The following is a 20,295-nucleotide window of genomic DNA, read 5'->3' on the forward strand; positions in this document are numbered from 1 at the left end:
ATGTAGTTGGACGTGTGGACCTCACGCCTTGCCAGCCGCAGCGTGCTAGAGCATTGTCGGCCGTATCTGCCACGCCGTCTTCCTGAATAGCCACCATTACTATCGGTCGGGCCATCGGGACATTACAGAGCAACAAAAGGTTGGCCCCTAAAGACCCTTCGCGTGCAGCCGGTGGAAGCGAGGTGTCTGCAGAGAGCCAGAACACTTCCGGTCCCATGATTACAGAATAAGAAAAAAAAAGCATGTTGCCCTGTAATATGTTATAGCCGATGTGCACCATTTATGTATTGTAGCGGGAGAAAAAAAGAAAACAAGAGCTTCGCGCCTCTAATTCATGCATGTTTACTTCATTGTCTGCTCTGTGTGAAAGATTTAGCTTTCGATAAAAAATATATGAGGTGACACGTGTGAAAATACGTCACGAGATGAGCTTTAAATGCTCTTTGATAGGTTTCGATACGAAACTGATTTTCCTAAAGGGATACAATGGGGGAGGGGGGGGGGGCGAGGTAATATTTTAGGGGTGGTATACAACATTAGGTATAAGTCATATACGTGGTAGGTGAGTTAAATATGTTATATTAACTATAACGCAAATGTTTACGCAGGTGAGAATTCCTGCACTGGCGGAATACTCCGACCATGCCAGTCTTTCTTGGGCGCCAAATTAAACTAGGTATTAAATAGCGCCAAAGAAGAAGCTTGCTAAAGACCCCCCCACCAAGGTCTTCAAAAATTTCGGAAGCCTATTTATTTATTCATTTATAGAATACCTACATCGCCATAAAGGGATTACGTTGGGGGGAAGAAAACATAACTGGTAAAAACGCATCTGTTTGGTGCTTGCAAGTGCAAACACTTGTGCGCACTTATTGCCCCTTCCTTCTTTCTCTCATTCTTTTCATTATTCTGTGCGCCGAAAACAGTGCCAACCGCACGTATTCCTCCGATTTGTCCCGATTTTCACCACCTTCCGTAGCTTCCGAGTCATTCAGCGTTTCAGTTTGACTTCCCACTCGGCGAACGTACATACGGAGCGTTGCACTAATTCGCACGTCACGACGCCTAGGGTGTCTTGCCGACAGCAGAGCTGCTGTAATGAAAACGGTGCCACGCGTTTCCCCTGAGCGACGCTTATTCCCAGACTCGTCTGCTTCTTCAGTGTTCCACGTGGACATAGTAGCAAAAGAGGCTACACTCCGCGACGTTCCTCAGCGGGCTCACTGCTGGTCTAAATAAATTCCGTGCGCATGACTAGTTGCTACGGAAGATGCAAGATGCTCTGCAAGTTGCAGCCCCCTTTCGACTTATTTTCTTTAACAACGCAGGACAGCTACAACAATTTGACCCTTATCTAAACGACCGCACGATTCAGCCAAATAAATCGTCCTGACGCCAGCCCCTTCACACGCCCGTTGCATATCAACCGCTGCATGCTCCTTCGGGCGTTCGAACCACCCATCGCGCGCACAGGCAGTTGCCGAGCCGGAGCTGCTTCCCATACCACTTATCATTTCTTCAGAGCTGAACTTCTTCTAAGACATCAAGGTGTCGGTCGTTCTGCCCCTGAGAGCGCACTCAGAATCCTCAACGGACAGCGCCGGTCGAACACTCGCTTTCCACAGCTCGTCCCCGTTGCAAGCAGAGAACACCGTGTTCCGCGCTAGAAATACAGGGTGATTTCTTTTTTTTTTTAGCTGCACCAAGTTTTCAAAAATTTCTTGTGGCAGATAGGACAATTCTAATCCGCGATCTAAATTACACGATCAGGTGGTCATTACGTCTACGAAAAATCGAAACACCCGACTAAATAATTGGCATTATTACGTTAATGAACGTTTCAATCTACGAATTATAGCCGGTGAGTTCGCAAGGCGTATTCACTCGGCACGAATTCTCAAGAGTGCACCAGCTAAGAGACATTATTTTCTAAATGTCCGACGAAATGCATTGATGTTGCAGTTACTCTTGTGCATCAATGAATAAAACAGCGTTTTCGTAAAAAAAAGGTAATTGGAACGCCAATGCATTTCGTCGGGCACTTTGAAAATTAACATATCGAAACTAGTGTGGTTCTGAAAGTTTGTTCCAAGTGAATACACCTTGCGATCTAACCGGCTATAATTCGTAGATTGATATATTGACTGCAGTGTTACTAATTAAAAAGTTAATTATCGTGATTATGCAATTTACTTAATTAAGCATTTTGATTTCTCTAGAAGTAATGCCCGCCTGGTCGAGTAATTTAGATCACGGATTATAATTATGCTATCTGCCAAAGGCAATCCTTAAATACTTGGTGCAGAAAAAAAAAAGAGGTATTTTGTATAACTGAGCCGCGTAGTTGATTCGGTTATTTGGTTATCCACCATGGTGAGTGAACCATAAATGAGCTTTCATGCATGATGAGTGGAAAGAAAAAGTTGCGGTCCCCTAAGCATATACCACGCGCGAGAACGATGCGGAGTTCAGAATTCTTGGCAGGAATATTGCTGCTATGGGACGGTTGTTCTACACATTCAATGCTTTAGTCCGGTGAGTAAACCGTGCTTTAGCCCTGCGAGTTTCACAACGTCTAGGTTAGCACGTTTGAGGCGTTGCCCACACTGTCAAGGTAGATCCGCGCCTGCAGAGCGACCATTAGCCATGACTTAGTGACGAGGTGGCTGAGCAGCTGCTGGCAATGGTTTCCGCCGTTTAGTCAAATTAGATCGCAACTATGCGGTGCTTGCACTTGCGGGCGACACTACCATTTAGCTTACTTTGCGCAAATAGAATAGAGACCCATGCTGAAGTACAAGGCCCATCGTGCACGTGCTTGAAGAGCTAACGAAAATTAGCCGTTCGGACATAAAGGGACCGACAACTAATTTTCATGGTATCCATTTCTTATTTTTTAAGTGCAATGGGAGGCTTACCCGTCAGAGTGTCTCATAATGAAGCGGTAACGCGCAAAACGCCGCGGAACATTTTTATCGGAATTTTTCGATCTGCAGTGAGGATGTAGTCGATCCCTGGAAGCATGCTGAAAAGGTTGATAGGTGAGCGCGATAGCGATTATACGGCGGCATTAGTGGGAGGCAGACAACTGCGGCCGTAGTCGTGAGAAAGCGTTATTTTTTTCTGCGAATCATGTTTTCCCGATGTGTCAACGTATTTCTGCGGCAATTGCTACGTGTTTTCGTCGTTTCCTGTCCAACTGCTTTGGTATTTAACCAGCAAAAACTAAACCAATAGGATCCAAAACGAAAGGACGCTTTTACACATGATACGCAGTTGAGCATGCTGCCGCAGCCATGTGAGCGCTTTTGATTTCCGAAGCATAGAATAAAGCGCGAGCGTCTAGTACACCAACTAAAATTTTAAGCAATAATTATGTCGTACTTAATAACAGTCGTCTTACGTACAGTAATCCCATGGAATACACCCGAAGCGCAAAGATTTCACCGCCAGTTTAAAGTTTCCTTGCCAGTTTAAAATTATAATTCCTACCTAAATCTCGAACAGCGTGCTGGATTGTATCACTATAAGTCATGGTCCTTTCATTTCCATAAACGTCCCAGAACACATTCTGGCCAGTTGTCAGTCTTTTTAACGCGAATTCTCAAGCTAGTTACTGCGCCCGATAATGAAAGTTACGTAAGCAAGGCAGGCCTTGCTGTAACGAAGGCAACACTTCAGGAGCGGAGTGCCATATCCGGTCACAAAAGCACGGCCGACAGAAACGCCCGCTGCAATTCTAGAGGATGGGGGGGGGGGGGGGGGAGAGATATGCAAGGGCCGGAAGGGTCGGATGGACTGCAGGGGGCGGACGGGGGTGATGGAGCGGAGGGAAGAGGGGAGATCACACAGCTGTTTGCCCACTGTCCGCCTAGAGAGTCTGTAGAGGCGAACATTCCGCAGACATGGAGGGCAAGGGAGATGCCGGGAGACCACCTCTCACTGCCCCCTTCCTCTCGCCCCTGCTCGTATCTATCGTCGCTGCACAGCGTCTTGCACCTTTGGTTTTCCAGGATGCATGCATCGATCGCGTGCGAGGTAATCTAACTTTTCGTTTTCGCCGCACCCTTGTTGTTGTAGACCTTTGTAGTGGAGACCACACGAGGGAGCAAGTAGCGAAGGACGCCGAAGATACGGCGACGACGGCGCATACAAGCACACGAACGGCAGTAGCACCACATTTCCGCTAGGGCAATTTTTCAGGCGGCAGGTATACATCTCTGGATCTCTCGCTGTTTCGAGGTAGTCAATGCGCACTCGAAAGGGCAAGTTCTATGCACAAGGTGGCCTGAACGGCCAGAAAAGAAAGCAAGAATAAAAGCACGCCGTCTACTTGCGCGTGGATTCGTGCACGCGATGCCGCCCTGGCCGCTTTTCTCAATACAACGGACGCATAGAAAGGCGAGTAATCAGCCAACTCCACATTGCGGCTGGCTGGTGCCGCCTTTCTCCGGCGCGAACGGACGTGTTCGGTTCTGAATGACGAAAAACAGCGCGTCGCGCGCTTGTAGATCCTCGATACACCTGAGATCGTATGTGCATACACGTTTTTCTCGAGACATACAATGTGGCTTCGGCGTTGCGCTGATAAGCCCGGGGGCGCGGGATCGGACCCCAATGGGGTTGAAATGAAAAAAAAAAAAAGAAACGTTTGTGTACCGTGCATTGGGTGCACGTTAAAAAACCCTAAGGTACTCAAAATTAATCAGTGTGCGTGTCTGCGTGCGTGTCTGCGCGCGTGTACTTGTCGCCTCTTGTGTTACCGGCTTCTCCACTACCAAATTGTTCGACGATTGTAATGAACAAAGCAGCACCGCATGTCACATACTCGCAAACGGGAATGTCTGCTTGCTTTATGGCAGCCTATTTTATACCGACCAACGGAACAATAGAATCGACAAATGATCAGTAGCATCAGTCGTTAGTGACGTCAGTACGGTTAGAAGCGCCCTCTACACTACATCCACCTTTGTCACGAAGGTGGACTAATTACAGGCTAATTACAGGTCCAGTATTTTTTGGCCTAAAAATGCGTCGACCCGATCGAGTGCACCGAGAACAGCGACTTTGAGTCCCGGTGTGTATCGTCCACGGGCAGTCTGCGCCTGGTAACGAAGGTGCACATCCAGGGGAGCTTCTGGAGAAAGCACACCACCACATTCAGTACTCGAGAGTTCCCCCTCACTGTAAGTTGTCTCCGCTGTCTCTGGCACTGGTGACGGGAATTCTCCAACACTGTCAGTTGTCTCCGCTGTCTCTGGAACTGATTACGGAAAGTATTCCTCACTGTCAGTTGTCTGCACTGTATCTGGCACTGGTGATGGTGCCTTCGAACCAGGTGACCTGCTGTGACCGGCAAAGAGTACAAGCAGACTGCGACGGTTCCGCTGACTCACACCACTCGGCGTTTCCACCACGTAGCATCGCGGACGCTGACCACGACGAAGCACCCGAGCAGCACACCTGTCATATGTCACCCAGACGCTCTGGCCAATTTGTAGGCCCAGTAGTGGTTGAACACCATGGCGACGGTTGTAGTGCGTGGTCTGCCTGCGCCTAGCAGCTTTGTCACGCTCTTTGAAGGTGCCGTGGTCAGGCTGTGTCGGAGTTAGATGGTCACAAAATTTTGGCAAACGGGTGTGCAGGAATCTACCCATCAAAAACTGAGCAGGAATGAAGCCTGTTGGGCCGAGAGTGTCCCTGCACACCAGCAGAGCCATGTGACTGTTGACGTTCTTTTTCCACAGTTCCTTCACCGTTCGCACTGTACGTTCCACTTCCCCATTTGACTGTGGAAAAGCGGGGCTACACGTGCAATGAATGAAGCCGTACCTCAAAGCGAAGTTCATAAATTCTTTCGACGAGAACTGTAGTCCGCTGTCGCTCCGAAGAACTTGAGACACATCAAATCGGACCGTAATGCTTTTTAACGCAGTAATGTCTGATTTGCTTGACGTTCCGCGCAGAGTCGGTACTTCCAGGAACTCTTAATAGTAGTCAACTACTAATGGGAAGTCCTGACCTTCAAAATGGAAAATGTGTGGCCCCACTTGCAGCCATGGGAGCTCTAGGGGTATCTGTCGGTATCATTGGTTATGCCATCTGCTGTCGCACAGTTACGCATTGATCGAAGTTTTCGAATAATTTCTTGATTCTGTGGTTATTCCAGGCCACCATACCGCCTCGCGGGCTCTCCGACCCGCGGGCTCACCGAGCCACTCCGATATGACCTTCGTGTACCAGTCGTAAGACCTCCGCTTGAAGGGCTGCAGGAACAACCAGTCGACCCCCTTTCAGCAGAAGTGAGTCGGCAATCGAAAGTTCACCACGGTGTTTCCAGTACGCTGCTAAGTTTACTGGTAGCCTTGACTTAGACGGCCAACCGTAGTTGAAGAACTTGACCAAGGTAGAGCAGACGCCATGAGACGTCTGATGCCTTCGCATGGTTCTCAAGTCAACGGGCGCACTCTTGCCAATGGTTTCCACGACCACTTGCATACAGCTTTCAAGAGAAGGAATTGTATGAATTGCAGTGTCCGGAGAGGGAAGCGAAGCCCTTGATAATGTGTCGGCAGTAGCTAGCAGCTTGCCCGGAAGGTACGGTACCTTGAACTGATAGCCCATCAAATTGAATCGCAGGCGTTGTATACTGGCTGGTAGCAAATCCACCTCCATGTCACCCAGAAGTGTCGTTAGCGGCTGATGGTCTGTTTCAACGACAAATAGGAGGCCTCAGAGAAATTCATCAGAGCATTATACAGCCTACGTGACAGCTAAGGCCTCCTTTCCCGTCTGGTTGTATCTGCTCTCAGTCTTCCTCAGCAAGTATGAAGAAAAAGCCACAGCCCGTCTTTCACCCTTTGGCTGATCTTGTACTAGGAGCGCTCGAAGCCCAAAAGAACTTGCATCGGCACTGACCACCGTTGGGCGAGTTGGGTGATAGCAGGGAATGCAGTTTTCCGAAGAAAGCATACCTTTCACTTTTTCGAAGGCTGCTTGCCGAGGTGGGCCCCACAGCCAGCCTGTCCGCATGCTCAGATGTTCTCGGATTGGGGCCAATGTGTCCGACAAATGTGGCAGGAACCTTGCGACATGATTTACCATTCCTATGAATCTGCACACACGTCCTACATCCACGAGTGGTTCCATCTTCTGAACAGCTTCAATTTTAGCTGGGTCTGACGAGATGCCATCTGCAGAGACCACAAAGCCCAGGAACTTGACGATTGACTCGCCGAACTTGAACTTTTCCTTATTTGGTAAGCCCTGCCCGGCGTAACCGGTCCAAGACGCCGCCGAGTCTTCTGTCGTGCTCTTCTCGGTTGCGGCCAAACACCAGAATATCATCGATCATGTTAACCACGCCTTGCTGGTTTTCCAGAATGCCAGACATCCGGCGCTGAAAGTACTTTGGTGCAGACGTAATGCCGAACGGTAGGTGGCAAAAGCAGTACTTGCCTAAAGGTGTTATGAACGTGATCAGTTCCTGGCTCCATTCCACCAGCCTGACCTGGTGAAAACAAGACGTCACATCCAGCTTCGAAAAGACCTTCGCCACTCCGAGGTGTCCCAGAACTTGTGCAACCGTCGGTAGGATGTGCCACTCCCGGAGGATGTATTTGTTCAATTTGGTCAAGTGCACGCATATGCGGTAGCTACCAGAGTTTTTTCGCACTACTACCAGGTCAGCACACCATCATGTCGGCTTGGTTATCCGCCTAATTATGCCCTGTGTTTCCAACTTGTCAAGCTCGAATTTTACAACAGGGCACAACGGGATGGGTATCCTTCTTGGTGTGCTTAAGATGACCGCTTCGACATTGCCGGCGACTGTTATCTGCAATACGTTGCTGCTGACACACCCCTTTTACCGCTGCGAAAGAAGCCGAAGGGCGACTACTTCTGGCACCATGTAGTGAACGAAGCAGCACCGCATGTCACATACTCGCAGACGATAATGTCTACTGGCTTTATTGCCGCGTATTTTATACCGGCCAACAGAACAATAGGATAGACAAATTATCAGTAGCGACAGTCATTAGTGTCGTTGGTAGCGTTAGAAGCGCCCTCTACGCTACAAAGAGTGACGTGAGGTGATACAGAAAACGTTCCGGCATTCAAGCACATTTTGTAAACGTGCTTAAAGAATCAACATACTAGGAAAACCAGCAGCAAAACCGCACATTCTGCCCTTTATGCAATAAAACCCAAGTCAATCAATTAAGCCAATCGGATCAACAAAATAAATAATAGTAAACAAATATACAGATGCAACATTATTTTCATTTAAGGAGGTCAAGGACATACTAAATATTAATGCAGATATTTTGGTTAAGAAGGTTAAGAAGTAGTTTAGAGCTGATCGCTGTAACGACGTGTTACCCCACGCATGACCCAAGCAACTTTTCTAAGCCGAGAGGGCTCGCGCTAGGGTAGCGAAAATGAATTATGGTTCCTTGCATCATAACGAAAAACATCTTTATGCATACATATTTATGGAGCATACCAAAATGATGCAGCAGCATAGACTAGATTATTAGGGACGGCCATGCCTCAATAATTTTGGCACGGCGTAGAAAAATGCGAAAGCACAATTTGTATGTTCACGGTGATTTAGTAAAGGCCCATTTTATGATCACATCTGCTCACGGACACGTGATTGACTGCATTTAACCGGCGGTGACCTTGGATCAGAACCACTGATGAAACAACAGTACTCGGTCCGTATATATAAAGAAATTCTTCCACCAGAACTGTTTGCAAGAGCATATGCAGCCATTGGGGATGTTGGATGTATTGCAAGCGCAAGCGGCCGGTCACTGGCAAAGAGCACGTATGAACGAAAAGGTCTGCAAATCTGTTCCTTCGTCTCCTCAAACTCAGAGCGACCAGGAGTTGCTCGCGCACTTCTCTTCTTTACAACAAGGCTGTGTGGAAAACAACGCGGTTTCGACGAAAATGCCAACGACCTTCCTTCCTTACGACCGACGTGCATGAACCGATGGTGGTCACATGCCATTTGCTGTGATGCTACTATACTTCACGAGTCCGTGCGTCATTGGACGGTTTCAGTTTCCTAGTGCCTATATTTTATATCAGTGACAACGTCATATTTGACAGCTTGTGTGGCGCCATATTTCTTTAATCAGAGGTAAACACCGAGCAGTGTGCGCTGATGCACGTCGTTCTGACTTCATGCCAGTGAGTCACAGTAAGAGCAATAAATGTACGTGATTCGAAAATTTGAGGACGTAGAGTACCTGCAGTGAGTTACAAACTACAGGCAAAAAGAAAGCATACCTTTTATTCGCGAATACTGAAGGCTACTGTGCTCATTAATTTGAAGGAGGTGCGTCGCATTTATATTGTAGAAGTCAAGCAGTTTGAATCTCGACGACCTTTATAGACGCTCACGCGTGCTACTGTTCCTGCATCTTCAGACTTATTTGCTATTTTAAACCTCAAATATTGTTACGAAATAACAGCAGAAGGGCGTGGCCACCTCAGCGTGCCCGCATTGAAGGCGACGAGGAAAGCAAACGTGCCCCGATTGCCATATCTTCGTTGCCTGGCCCTCCTCCTCTTCTCCGGACTAACCTGATAAATACGCTTTCTAAATGGCTTCCTGTTATAGTTTGTTATTCCAAAACCGCTTGCGTCAAGAAGCGCAACTGAGGCACACGGTAGATGTTCCTTGCGAATAATTGGTCAGGTGAGTAATCTAATACAAATCGACTGCACACGAAACTTAATCCAGACGCATGGATAAAAAAAGAAACAAAGGTCAGTCACATCTGCACATATTGGATTATGAAGATCTCAGTAAGAGTGTGAGAGAGAGAGAGAGAAAGAGAGAGAGAGGAATATAGGAAGGCAGGGATTTTAACCAGTCTAGAGTCTGGTTTGCTACCCTACGCTGGGGAAAGGAGAACGGGAAGAGATAGAAGGCAGAGAGAAGGTGTAGATACGTGTACGGACAGTACTTGAGAGTAAGAATGTCTATAAACAAAATGAATACTTGGGTCTTACGCGCCAAAATTACGATATGATTATGAGGCGCGCCGTAGTGGAGACTCCGGTATAATTTTGATGCCCTGGGATTTTTCAACGTGCACCAAACGCACGGTATTCGGGCGTTTTTGCGTTTCGCCCCCATCGTAATGCGACCTCCGTGGCTGGGATTTGATCCTGCGCCTCGGGGCTTGGCAGCGCAACGCCAAAGTCACTCGTCACGATGACGGATGGGCTCGTCGTCGTAGTTGGCAACCGAAAAGAATGCCAAGTGGCACTGGCATAAAAACGGTTGCTTAACCTCTGAACCGCTAAAGCAATTTCGTCCGAAACAAACACATTTTGGAGCGCGACAGGGGTGAGAGGTTATGGTAATCTGCTTTCGGCACACTTTCTCTCTTCAGGGCGGCTACTCGACACTGAAGGTCTCTGCGAATGGGCCATCGTTTCGCGGAACCTTCCCCCTACCTGGCAGCGAGGCGAACTGTTAACTATGAAGGCATGGTTTTTAGCGATAATTAGATAGGAATGATTATTTTCAACTCTGGGAGATGACTTGTAACTTTCCCTATCTCGAAAATAAAGACGCTTTGGCACTCAAGCAGGTCAGTGGCAGAACAAATGTGAGTGAGTGAGTGATTGAGTGAGTGAGTGAGTGAGTGAGTGAGTGAGTGAGTGTGCGTGTTGGTAGCGCAAATAAACTCGTCCGTCGTCGTCCACTTGTGGGTGTAGTATGGCTCAAGCGGGCACGGAAGGCAAACGGCATCAGTGATCCGCGTAGTGCGTTCAGTGCAGTCGTCGAACGATGGTTGGGCGCAGTCACCAATTTTCGCGCGCTCACAATGGCCAGACTGTTATTGCCCCGTAATATGAAGGGAGTCAGAAAAGGGGGCTTTTCCTCACAATGCTTCGTATTGCGGAAAAGCGCGCTTTGACAAACGCTGTCTAATGAGCAACGTACGTATGCAAACAGACCAGGGGGTCTCACCGAGCGCAACGGTAGCTCGAAGTGCCTGCGCGCTCAGCGCCTGTTGAGGCAGAGAGTACCGAATTAGGGTACAGTGCTAGCGTCGATCTTTAACATGTACCCTTTCGTACGCTCCTGGCGGGGCGGTAGTGAACCAGTGTCACTTCACTTGAGTTTGCACCTTAATGGGACTGTACACCACTCCCAACATGTCTTTGGATTGTGGTCTGAATGCGAAGACTGTGTGCCACATTGAAGGAAACGAACGTGCTTCTATTCCATAAACAAGGAATTGTATATTTAATTTATCTCTGAAATTGCTGTAAGAATGGCATGTCGCGTCAATGGACGGTGAAACACTATCGGACTCTCACGTACAAAACCATATCCTAACCAAAAACTCAGGCAGGGAGAGTTATTTTGCATGAATACATTATTGCATGACCTGAAATCGTATTTTATGCACTTGTGAGAACTTTTCTTCTAGTCAGAGAATAAATTATTTCTTATTTCCAGATAGCATGTGTTGAAACGTGGCGCTGCCGTCATTCAGACGATTGGAGTGGTACATCTAGGGTCTTCAAGTATTTTCTCTTCACATGGTGACGCGCACAGTGCTAGCGTGATCCTCCCAGAAAATTGCGGCAGTGGTGCGAGGGTCGCTGATTGTCCCACGAAAGGCTTGGTTTGACCACGCAGACTGCGGCTGCAGGAAACACGTGAGATTATATGCGACTCCCCGTCCTCAACGCACCCCCCCCCCCCGCCATCTCCCCCCCCCCCCCCCCCCCCCCCCCAAAAAAAAAGACTTTAAGACTTAGGCAACCAATTACGTGCTAGGGAGTTTACCAGATTCACAATGTCAGTGTTAAGAAAAGTTGGTCTCCAATCCACGCTGTGAAGGTGGTTGGACAGCGATGCTGTAAACAACACCTAGAACGATTGCCCATCGCGAAGTAGCTTGAAATTATTCACATGGTGACATTAACTTTACCTAATTACTAGCCTAAGACGTTTCAGCGGCCTGCGACTTGGCTTCCGCCGTTACTTCGTGCACCTACAAAGAGAGCACCAGATACGAGAGAAAGGCACATAACCACACTTTCGCCGCACCTCGTGTGCACACTGCTCTTCAGGAGTCCTCGATATACGTGAATCGGATTGAATTCTGAGGTTTTACGTACCAAAACCAAGATTCGATTATGAGGCACGCCGTAGTGGGGGACTCCAGATTAATGGCGACCACCAGGGGATCTTTAACGGGCCACCAATTCACGGGACACGGGCGTTTTTGCATTTCGCCCCCATCGAAATGCGACCCCCGCGCCAGCAATTTGATCCCGCGACCTCGTGCTGAGCAGCGCAACACTATAGCCGCTAAGACAACGCGGCGAGTGTCTCACCTATACGTGGCCTCCCCGTAGTACTGTAACAACACAAATCAGTTGCTAGGCGGGTTCTTTTTTTTTTTTTTTTTTACATACGAAAGTGTATTTACATCTCTAGACGTAAGATTTTATGAAATTCTGAAGGGCGTGAAAAAATACTGGTTTCTTTCATACTTTTTTTCAGAAAACGTAATAAAAATTGAAAAAAAAAAAAGAAGACGGTTGCGCAAAGAGCTGAAAAGAACAGAATTGTTAAATTATTGCACCAGAAAAGTCCCAGCTGAGCTTCGAAGTTCGAAATCTGGGCATGATCGCACGTCAAGACATTGATTTCACATCGAAGCGTCAAGCCCGACATCTTGATCAATCTGTGTTCGATTCATTTCCGTTTGACGCGTCAACGCTTCGCTGTGCAGCAGACGAAGATTTCCGGACACTGAGGTTCGAGTGCACGTGCACACAAGTTTTTGCACGCGATCCCCTGCGATCCTGTTGCGTAGCTTGGTGTGCACATTTCCAAACTCGGACAAGATTATTTCACATGCCGCAGAAGAAGGGGGAATCTGCAGTACGCGACAGGCGAGGGGGCTCAAGGGTTGATTGAAGCAAAGTCCTCGCCACCACGTGGATGGATCCAGGTGCTTCGCTGACTTCCAAACTCTTTTTGCGAAAACGTTTAGATACGTCGAAAGGAGTCGCATCGCAACAAGAATTCTGCGGGGAAGCTCTGTTTCCCTTTTAATTTCATCCTGGTTGGAAAAAAAAACGAAAAAACCTGCTTTTCTTCCGAAATTTTCAATGTTTCTTTTTTTTTTTTTTCAACCGCTTACCTACTTACGTCACTCCCTGCTTCGTATGCTACAGTTGCCGTTTCGCGGCAACTGCAGCTTATCCAACCGTAACATTCACCAGGAAGCGCTTGCGATGAATGCTATTCGCGCAGGCGAGCATTATGGGTCTCTGTTTTTTTTTTTTGTCTCCTGCAAGGCCGGCGCCGCTGCGGAGGCGAGCGCCATCTGGTGGTGCTGCAACGAACCCAGCGGCGCACGCGGCGCGCGTCCCGGTGTAAATGGTTCAGTTTTTGCCCACTGACATAAATGGATTGGGGGAGGGGGGGAGGGTGTAGAGGTACACGGCTGCGCTGCAAAAAATAAAAAAAAAGTTACAGCAGAAACCCAATGTGTTTCTGCAGTTTTTAACGGCATGTCATTGCCAGTAATCAGTGTTGTTGGCGTCCGTACACAGCTTTAAGGGGAGACTACGCAGGCTGAAAATTCTGTTTAAAAGGTTTCTACTGGTTTTCCGGAGTAATCACTGCACGTTTGGACATTTTGAATGGCAGGCTTTCTATTGCTTTACAGTAGAGTGCGTTGCGGCTACAAGCGACATTTGGGCCAGGAATACACGAAGCCCATTGAACAGCAAGTCCTGTAGTATGAATGATGGAAATGGGTTTATTTTACATTATTTACAAAGGCTCCAGATATGGAAGTCCACTCGATGTAGGAGCACATCGAACGTCTGAGTTCACATAAGGACACGTTAGCACCCTCCTCAAGCACAAAATGTATCCGCTTTTAAAACAGTCGTCTTCCTTAGGAGACTATACTAGGGAATCTGATGACTATATCTCAGCCGATCACAGTCGTCGAATCTGGCGCAATATCCCTCCCATGATGTCGCACAGTTCCGCCAGACTCCACCTGCTATGTTGCACCTTCGGCCCAGCATATGGCGCAAGCGCTTAGCGATCTGGGAATTCGAGGTGAACGCTGTCCCCACGGTAGCCTTCGACGTTAGCCCCTTTCATCAATCAGTTCAGCTTATCAGGGCTGATCAGGTTCAGGTAGAGGGGTCTTCGCAGTAATTACCGTCTCCAGTTGTCGCCTCCAAGTGGTCTCCTTTTTTGTTGCACGTCACAGTCTATGTCGGGCCTCGTCGCTATCTGGGCGCACGCTGATGAAAGGGCGGCCCCATCGGAAACGTCCAAGGAATAGACATCGCCGTATTGAAACGTAATAAGTTCCTTTAATATTTGCGGCTAAAATCGGGGTCATCGTCGCGCACATGGTTCTTTATAGTAAGCGCATAGTGAAGTAAGTCCATCATAAAGCACAGCTAGCGATACTGGAATCCAACGTGGATGGGGTTTTCTTTAAATTTATTTTGAAGTACACAATGTGTCTGCACGTCAGTTTGAGCGGTGAAGGTCACTTCAAATACAACGAAAGTCAGTAGAGAGAGACAGAGGAAAGGGCAAAGGCAGGGAGGTTAACCAGAGGGGAAGACCCGGTTTGCTACCCTACGCTGGGGAGAGAGGGGAGGTGAGGTGAAGTGATAGATAACTAAGTAGAGATAAAGAAAGAAAGGAGCATAGACATACAATCACAGTCGGTCACTGTCACTGCATACAGTCACCGCACAACACAGTAGCACAGCACAGCACAGCACTGGAGAGTTGCCGATCCATCAGTATAAATATTTACGTCGTCGGCATACCTCTCGTGCAAAAGGAGCGGAGTTAGCTGTTTAAGAGCAGGAGATGACAGCTCAGATTTTTTTCTTGATCCCTGTTACGGTAGGTGCACTGTAGGTCGAGCCAAACACCATGGAGGAATCGATGGCTTAGTTGCGGGGGTGAAGCCTGATGGAAGGCAGGTGTAATAATCCGAAATCGTAGTACAAAATGATGCCTGCGGCCTTTCTGACGGTAGTGTTGCCAGATGGTGGGAACGGGCATGGACAAAGTGCCTAATGTGCACTCTCAACACTTCCACCGCAATGTGTGCTTGTATGGGTTGGTCCCGGGCGATCGCAATAGTCGCTACTGTCGATGTGCATTTTGGCAAACCAAGACAAACCCTGAGAGCCCGAGCTTGAACAGCCTGTAGAGCACGAAGGTTTGTCTGGCAAGTGTAGGTCAGTACGGGCAAACTGTATCTCAAGAAGCCCCATAAAAAGAGTCCTGTACAATTCCAAGATTGCGTGCACTGACATTGCCCACGTATTTCCGCCCAGAAACTTGAAAAGCTAGGAGATTGCTGTCAGACGCTGTTTCAAGGAGGTCACGTGCGGGCTCCATGAGAGATCTCTATCAATGATTATGCCAAGAAATCTGTGAGTCTTCTCATAAGAAATTATCTGGCCATTTATTGAGATGGCGTAGGGTGTAACTGGTTTGCGAGTGAATGCCATCAGTGCACATTTGTTTGACGAGATTTCAAGACCTTGGTTGCGGAGGTATATAGCTGTCAGAGTAGCAGCTTTTTAAAGTCTTGCACGTATCTGAGGACATGTCCCCCCTGAAGTCCATATACATATGTCGTCTGCGTGCATTGATATCTTCATCGCTGCTGGCAGATGATCAACGAGACCAATGAGTGTGAGGTTGAATAGGGTAGGGCTTAGTACACCGCCTTGAGGAACACCTCGGTAGGTACGAAAGTCGGTATAATACTGTATTGCTATAGGTATCATCTATAAAGTATCCTAACAGCAAATTTCTTCATTCTACAATAGTAATTTGCAACTTTAAGGTCCAGCTGCAAAGTTCTTTTTTTGTCTACTTTCATTTTCCTTTATCATTTGTGCATTTATAGAAACGGGAACAACAATAACAACAAAAAAGTAATCAAACTGAGGAAATCTTAAAAGAAATTATTTGTTGGCTTCACATGGTTGATACTAAAAAAATTTTGGATCCCGTAACCCCTCTCGTGCGAGAACGACGTAGAGTTGTTTTTATGCGTTCATTATTTTAACTGTTTGCTGTCTTGCCCGCTTGCTTCTCTTGCTGAATCCATACTGCAGTACTTATCCCTGCAAGCTGCCTTAGCACTTCGAGAAAGAATAAAGCTGCATGCGCGGTTGTTCATTTGATATACTGCGCAGAATAAAACTGGCTTGTTTCTGAAAGGACCACAAATAGCGCAGATGGTTCTCGCATCTTAAAGTGAAATTGAACTTATGAACAAGCAGTAAAGAATTTTTTCGTCCTCGGGAATTGCCGACTTCCACCGACTGGTAAGGAACTGGTATACCGACCTCCAGAACACCGTCCGAAGAAAGATCAAGAACTTTTCTGGTGATTTCAATTATTTAAGAAAGTTTGTGCCTCTCTGAGTATCCTAACTTACCCTTATCTGTGCCTTCCTTTACTCGTATGCGGAACTTCGCAAACGTTCGTTCTATTTGGCTGTATTCAGTGTGTTTCTGTGATTTCGAGCACTAAGCCTACCAACCTGTCCTTTGAAATAATATCAGAAATAAGGAGAGAAGAAACGAAATACCGTTGCCACAACAATTACCGCCAATATACGTCAAATACTAATGTGTTCCTTGCAAACGCGCCTAGAGAGCTTAAACGTATGCGGCCTGCGTCTTCATGGCTTTAATAGACATTTCAGTCTCAGCATTGTTATATTTCTTTTATTGCCTTTAGTTATCTTCACGCCTCAATATTTAAGTGAGTAAGTGCATTTGTGAAGAAGAATTTGGCGTACAGGGAAAAAACGCGTTGCAGCCCGGCGCTTCAAGGAGAGAGCGGTGACAGGAAACCGGACGGCTCCAGTAGAAACTAGGTTGCGGCGCCTTCCTGCTACAGGCGTTCGCGTCCGTCAAATGGGTCTTTTGAGAAGGTGTTTTCCGTGCCGTCGATAGCTCAGTTGGTAGAGCGGTGGACTGTAGAAGTCTCGCACAACGCTGCCATCCATAGGTCGCTGGTTCGAATCCGGCTCGACGGACGTGCTTTTTTTTCTACTTCTTTTCTGTACGCGGACTCATTTACATGCACACACGCACACACACACGAAATGAGCAGAGGAAGTCGAACTCTTAAATTTGATTTATGTCTCAGAAGTATAGAATGCTGGGTGGAGTTGTATTTCATAATGAATAATAATAGCGCAGCACACAAAGGACTAGAAAGAACCACGACACGAGCGGAGACTAACGTTGTTGACTTCAGTGACGCATACCCACAGTGAGGGATTGGCCATGACTCGGGTAGTTAAATTAGGTATATAAAACAAACAAGGGAATTAACAATTTGAACGTTGAAACATAGTAAAAGTCTTCTGAGAGGAAAAAATGCAACCAGAAGAAAACCATGAATAATAATAGCAAAACTAATAATAAACAAACAAATAAATAAAATAAGCTATGGTGGGGAAGGGGGAGGATCAGTCTAGCATGGTTATCGATTAGATTCAATCAGGTAATTTTGGATTGCCAAGCAAACATCCCTGTGGCTAAACCCAATAAGAAAGGCTCCCAAGGATAGGATCACAGGCACAGATAAACCTAGGCCAATATTGCGAAGCGGGATTTCCAGTAGTCATTTTCTTATAAGAGAAAAACGCCTGCAAGACAACAAGAAATGGTCTATTGTCTCCGTTTCGCCACAGAGTGGGCATAATTGTGAGGGGACCTGACCAGACCTACGTAGATAGAAGTTGAACGTAGGTGTACGGCAGCGCAGCCTTGTGGTGGACACTTCAATAACATATTATAGTCTGTACTCGTGTCGAGCGTCTTTCTTGTGTTGGTTGTGTGTTGCACTATTCTACGTCATTGTCTTTATCACGGAATTGTTTTTCGAAATTAATTTGAACTTTAGTTGAATTTGGCTTCGTATTGAATTAGATATTCAAAGCCGGTCGCCGGTTGAAAATGTTAACGCACAATAAGATTTCACATGTCGACAAATTTGTCCAACGTCTTTAGGCTCGAGAAATAATTTATATACTTACAATGGTTGCTCTTTTCGCGACACTATGCTGCTAAAAAAAATTGAAGGCTTTTGCACTCTCTTCCGATTATTTTCTGTGGCTTAGAAAGCTTTGAGTGTGTAAGCGAGCATGAGAGGTGCTGTAATGTTCATTGGCCCACCTTCGCTCCTTGAACCATCGCTATTAAAGCTTTCATCTTTCGTTTCCAGACGGTGATATAGAAAGTGCGAATTGATGAACGTTTTAACTAGAAAACATTTCACTAAGATTAATGGGTCAGCAGTGAGGTCTCGGTTTTATTGATGGTACGGAAATGACCAATTTTTTTAAAAGCCCCTGCTAGATAGATGAGCATTGCCATGAATGACCATCGTATACGTTAGGAAAATCGTGTATACATTGCGGGTGAGAACTCCTAAGCGACCATTTTCAATTTGTTTTCATTAGCATTTGAAGAAGCTGTCTTAAAAGATACGTTTCGACCAACGTACGATGTTTTAGTCCCCGTATTTTCTGTGCCTAGACAAGGCGTAGTGTATTCCGCGGTCTTTAACCCGTTGTACGGCCGGGTGATGCCAAAGGTGATAAGATTTGCCCCCGCGAGGAAAACACAGCTGGTTCAAAACATCTGGAGCCGGCTGATAGTCGCGGCTTTGAGCGATCGATGCATACTTAGGGGGCGAGTGATTATTGCCCATCCTTTTTTTTTTTTTTAGGGGAGAGGAGGGGTGTTCACCACGAAAACTTGTACTGCGGCTAGTTTTTGCTAGTTAGGTCCCGAGAGAAGTCAATTTCTCGAATATACAAGAAAAGAAAATGAAATAAAGAAACATAGCAGTGCAATCGCCGCAACAGTTGTCTTGGCAGATTTTATTATGACTACGTAGGGTACCCGAAGTATAAAACAAAAAGAAAATCACTTAACCAGTTGGTTCTAATTTGAACTGCTGCTAAAGATAACGTTGAAGTATTCGCAGCCATGGTTCTGGCTGACTTCAATCAAACGCACAGAGAGTTTGGAGGCAGGAGTTTAAGATGTTACTGAATTCCTGAACAGCCTTTCTTCCAGCGAGATGGCGAGGAAAACAAGCTTTCATTATTCGCCATTTTGGAAGCCGTGAATAACACTCGACGTGTCGCTGTTTCGAGCTGGACTTTCAGGAGCGACACTCACGAGAAAAAGTAAGAGTTCTGTTATACAAGGGTTGCTGCAGTGGAGACAATAGGATGAAAAGTACCTCGGCCGGCTCATTTCTCAATGTTATGCAGTGTAGTATAAAAGCATGTTTCAGTGGCAGAAAATTGCAGTTAGCTATATGAGAAGCTACCGGTAACTCGTATCTGTCGTAGGAAACACGGCGCTGTCGCTTCGTCTGTGCGCAACTGATATAATGTGTGTACATTCATCGTGGACATTGGGTAAAAGTCTGACATTTGCTTGTCCCGTATACAGTGAACCCAGACCAGTGTGTCCATTCCTAATGCCAACTATCCAACACCGTCTACCTATTTAGGACATGGGAAGCTGGCTCACTCTATACAGTCCGGAGGTGGCTGGTTTATAAGAGGATTACCCAAACGAATGTGGTTTGGGTAATTCCATGCGACTTCGCGACTCCAATAAAGGAGCTTTAGGGCGTACTCGAAACCTCTGATAAGAAAGACTCGTCTCTCGGGGTGGCTTTAGCCACGCCTTAATACTTCTCTTCCTCAATCAAGAGCTGGGCTATCTAGTACGAGATGAACAGTTTAGCAAATTCAGCTTAGTTTTCTCAGTCAAAGACCGTGCAACCTTTATATGCGGCAGGTTTTACTTTGCGGGTTCATTGTGCCACAGTGGAAAGCACTCACTCCCTCTTTATCTCTGAGAACTTTATCTATCTGGTCACGGTTCATGGTAGCCCTAATCACGATGGATGCTCACAGAATCCCATAATCTCACTCTCTTTTCCGACCAGAGTCGCAAACAAAGCCTGCAGAACAGTCTGTCAATCTCGAAATTGCATGTTTTTCCGGTGCAAAATATTTATTGCCTATCCACACTATTATCCCGAGTATCCTGGAAAAAAAAAAAGTGGAGAACGTGGGGGTCTTCGACACACTTACGCGGGGCCTCCCGACAGATAACGAAACAACCGCCGCCCCTCTCGGCAAACGGTTATCGGCTGCCTCGAGGCGTCAAGGTGTATCAACTGTGATG

At 46.8% G+C, this 20,295-nt stretch overlaps 1 long non-coding RNA gene and 1 other non-coding gene across 5 annotated transcripts in view; one reads left to right on the forward strand and one right to left on the reverse strand.

Moving 5' to 3' along the window:
* LOC126531436 (uncharacterized) overlaps positions 1-20,295 on the reverse strand; it is a 90,796-nt gene that overhangs the window by 42,645 nt on the left and 27,856 nt on the right. The gene's annotated exons all lie outside the window — the stretch shown is intronic.
* Positions 17,016-17,108, forward strand: TRNAY-GUA (transfer RNA tyrosine (anticodon GUA)). Its single transcript has 2 exons — positions 17,016-17,052; positions 17,073-17,108. It is a non-coding gene; the product is annotated as a tRNA-Tyr (tRNA).

Source organism: Dermacentor andersoni, chromosome 5 (genome assembly GCF_023375885.2).
Source record: "Dermacentor andersoni chromosome 5, qqDerAnde1_hic_scaffold, whole genome shotgun sequence".
In the NCBI taxonomy this organism is placed as follows: domain Eukaryota; kingdom Metazoa; phylum Arthropoda; class Arachnida; order Ixodida; family Ixodidae; genus Dermacentor; species Dermacentor andersoni.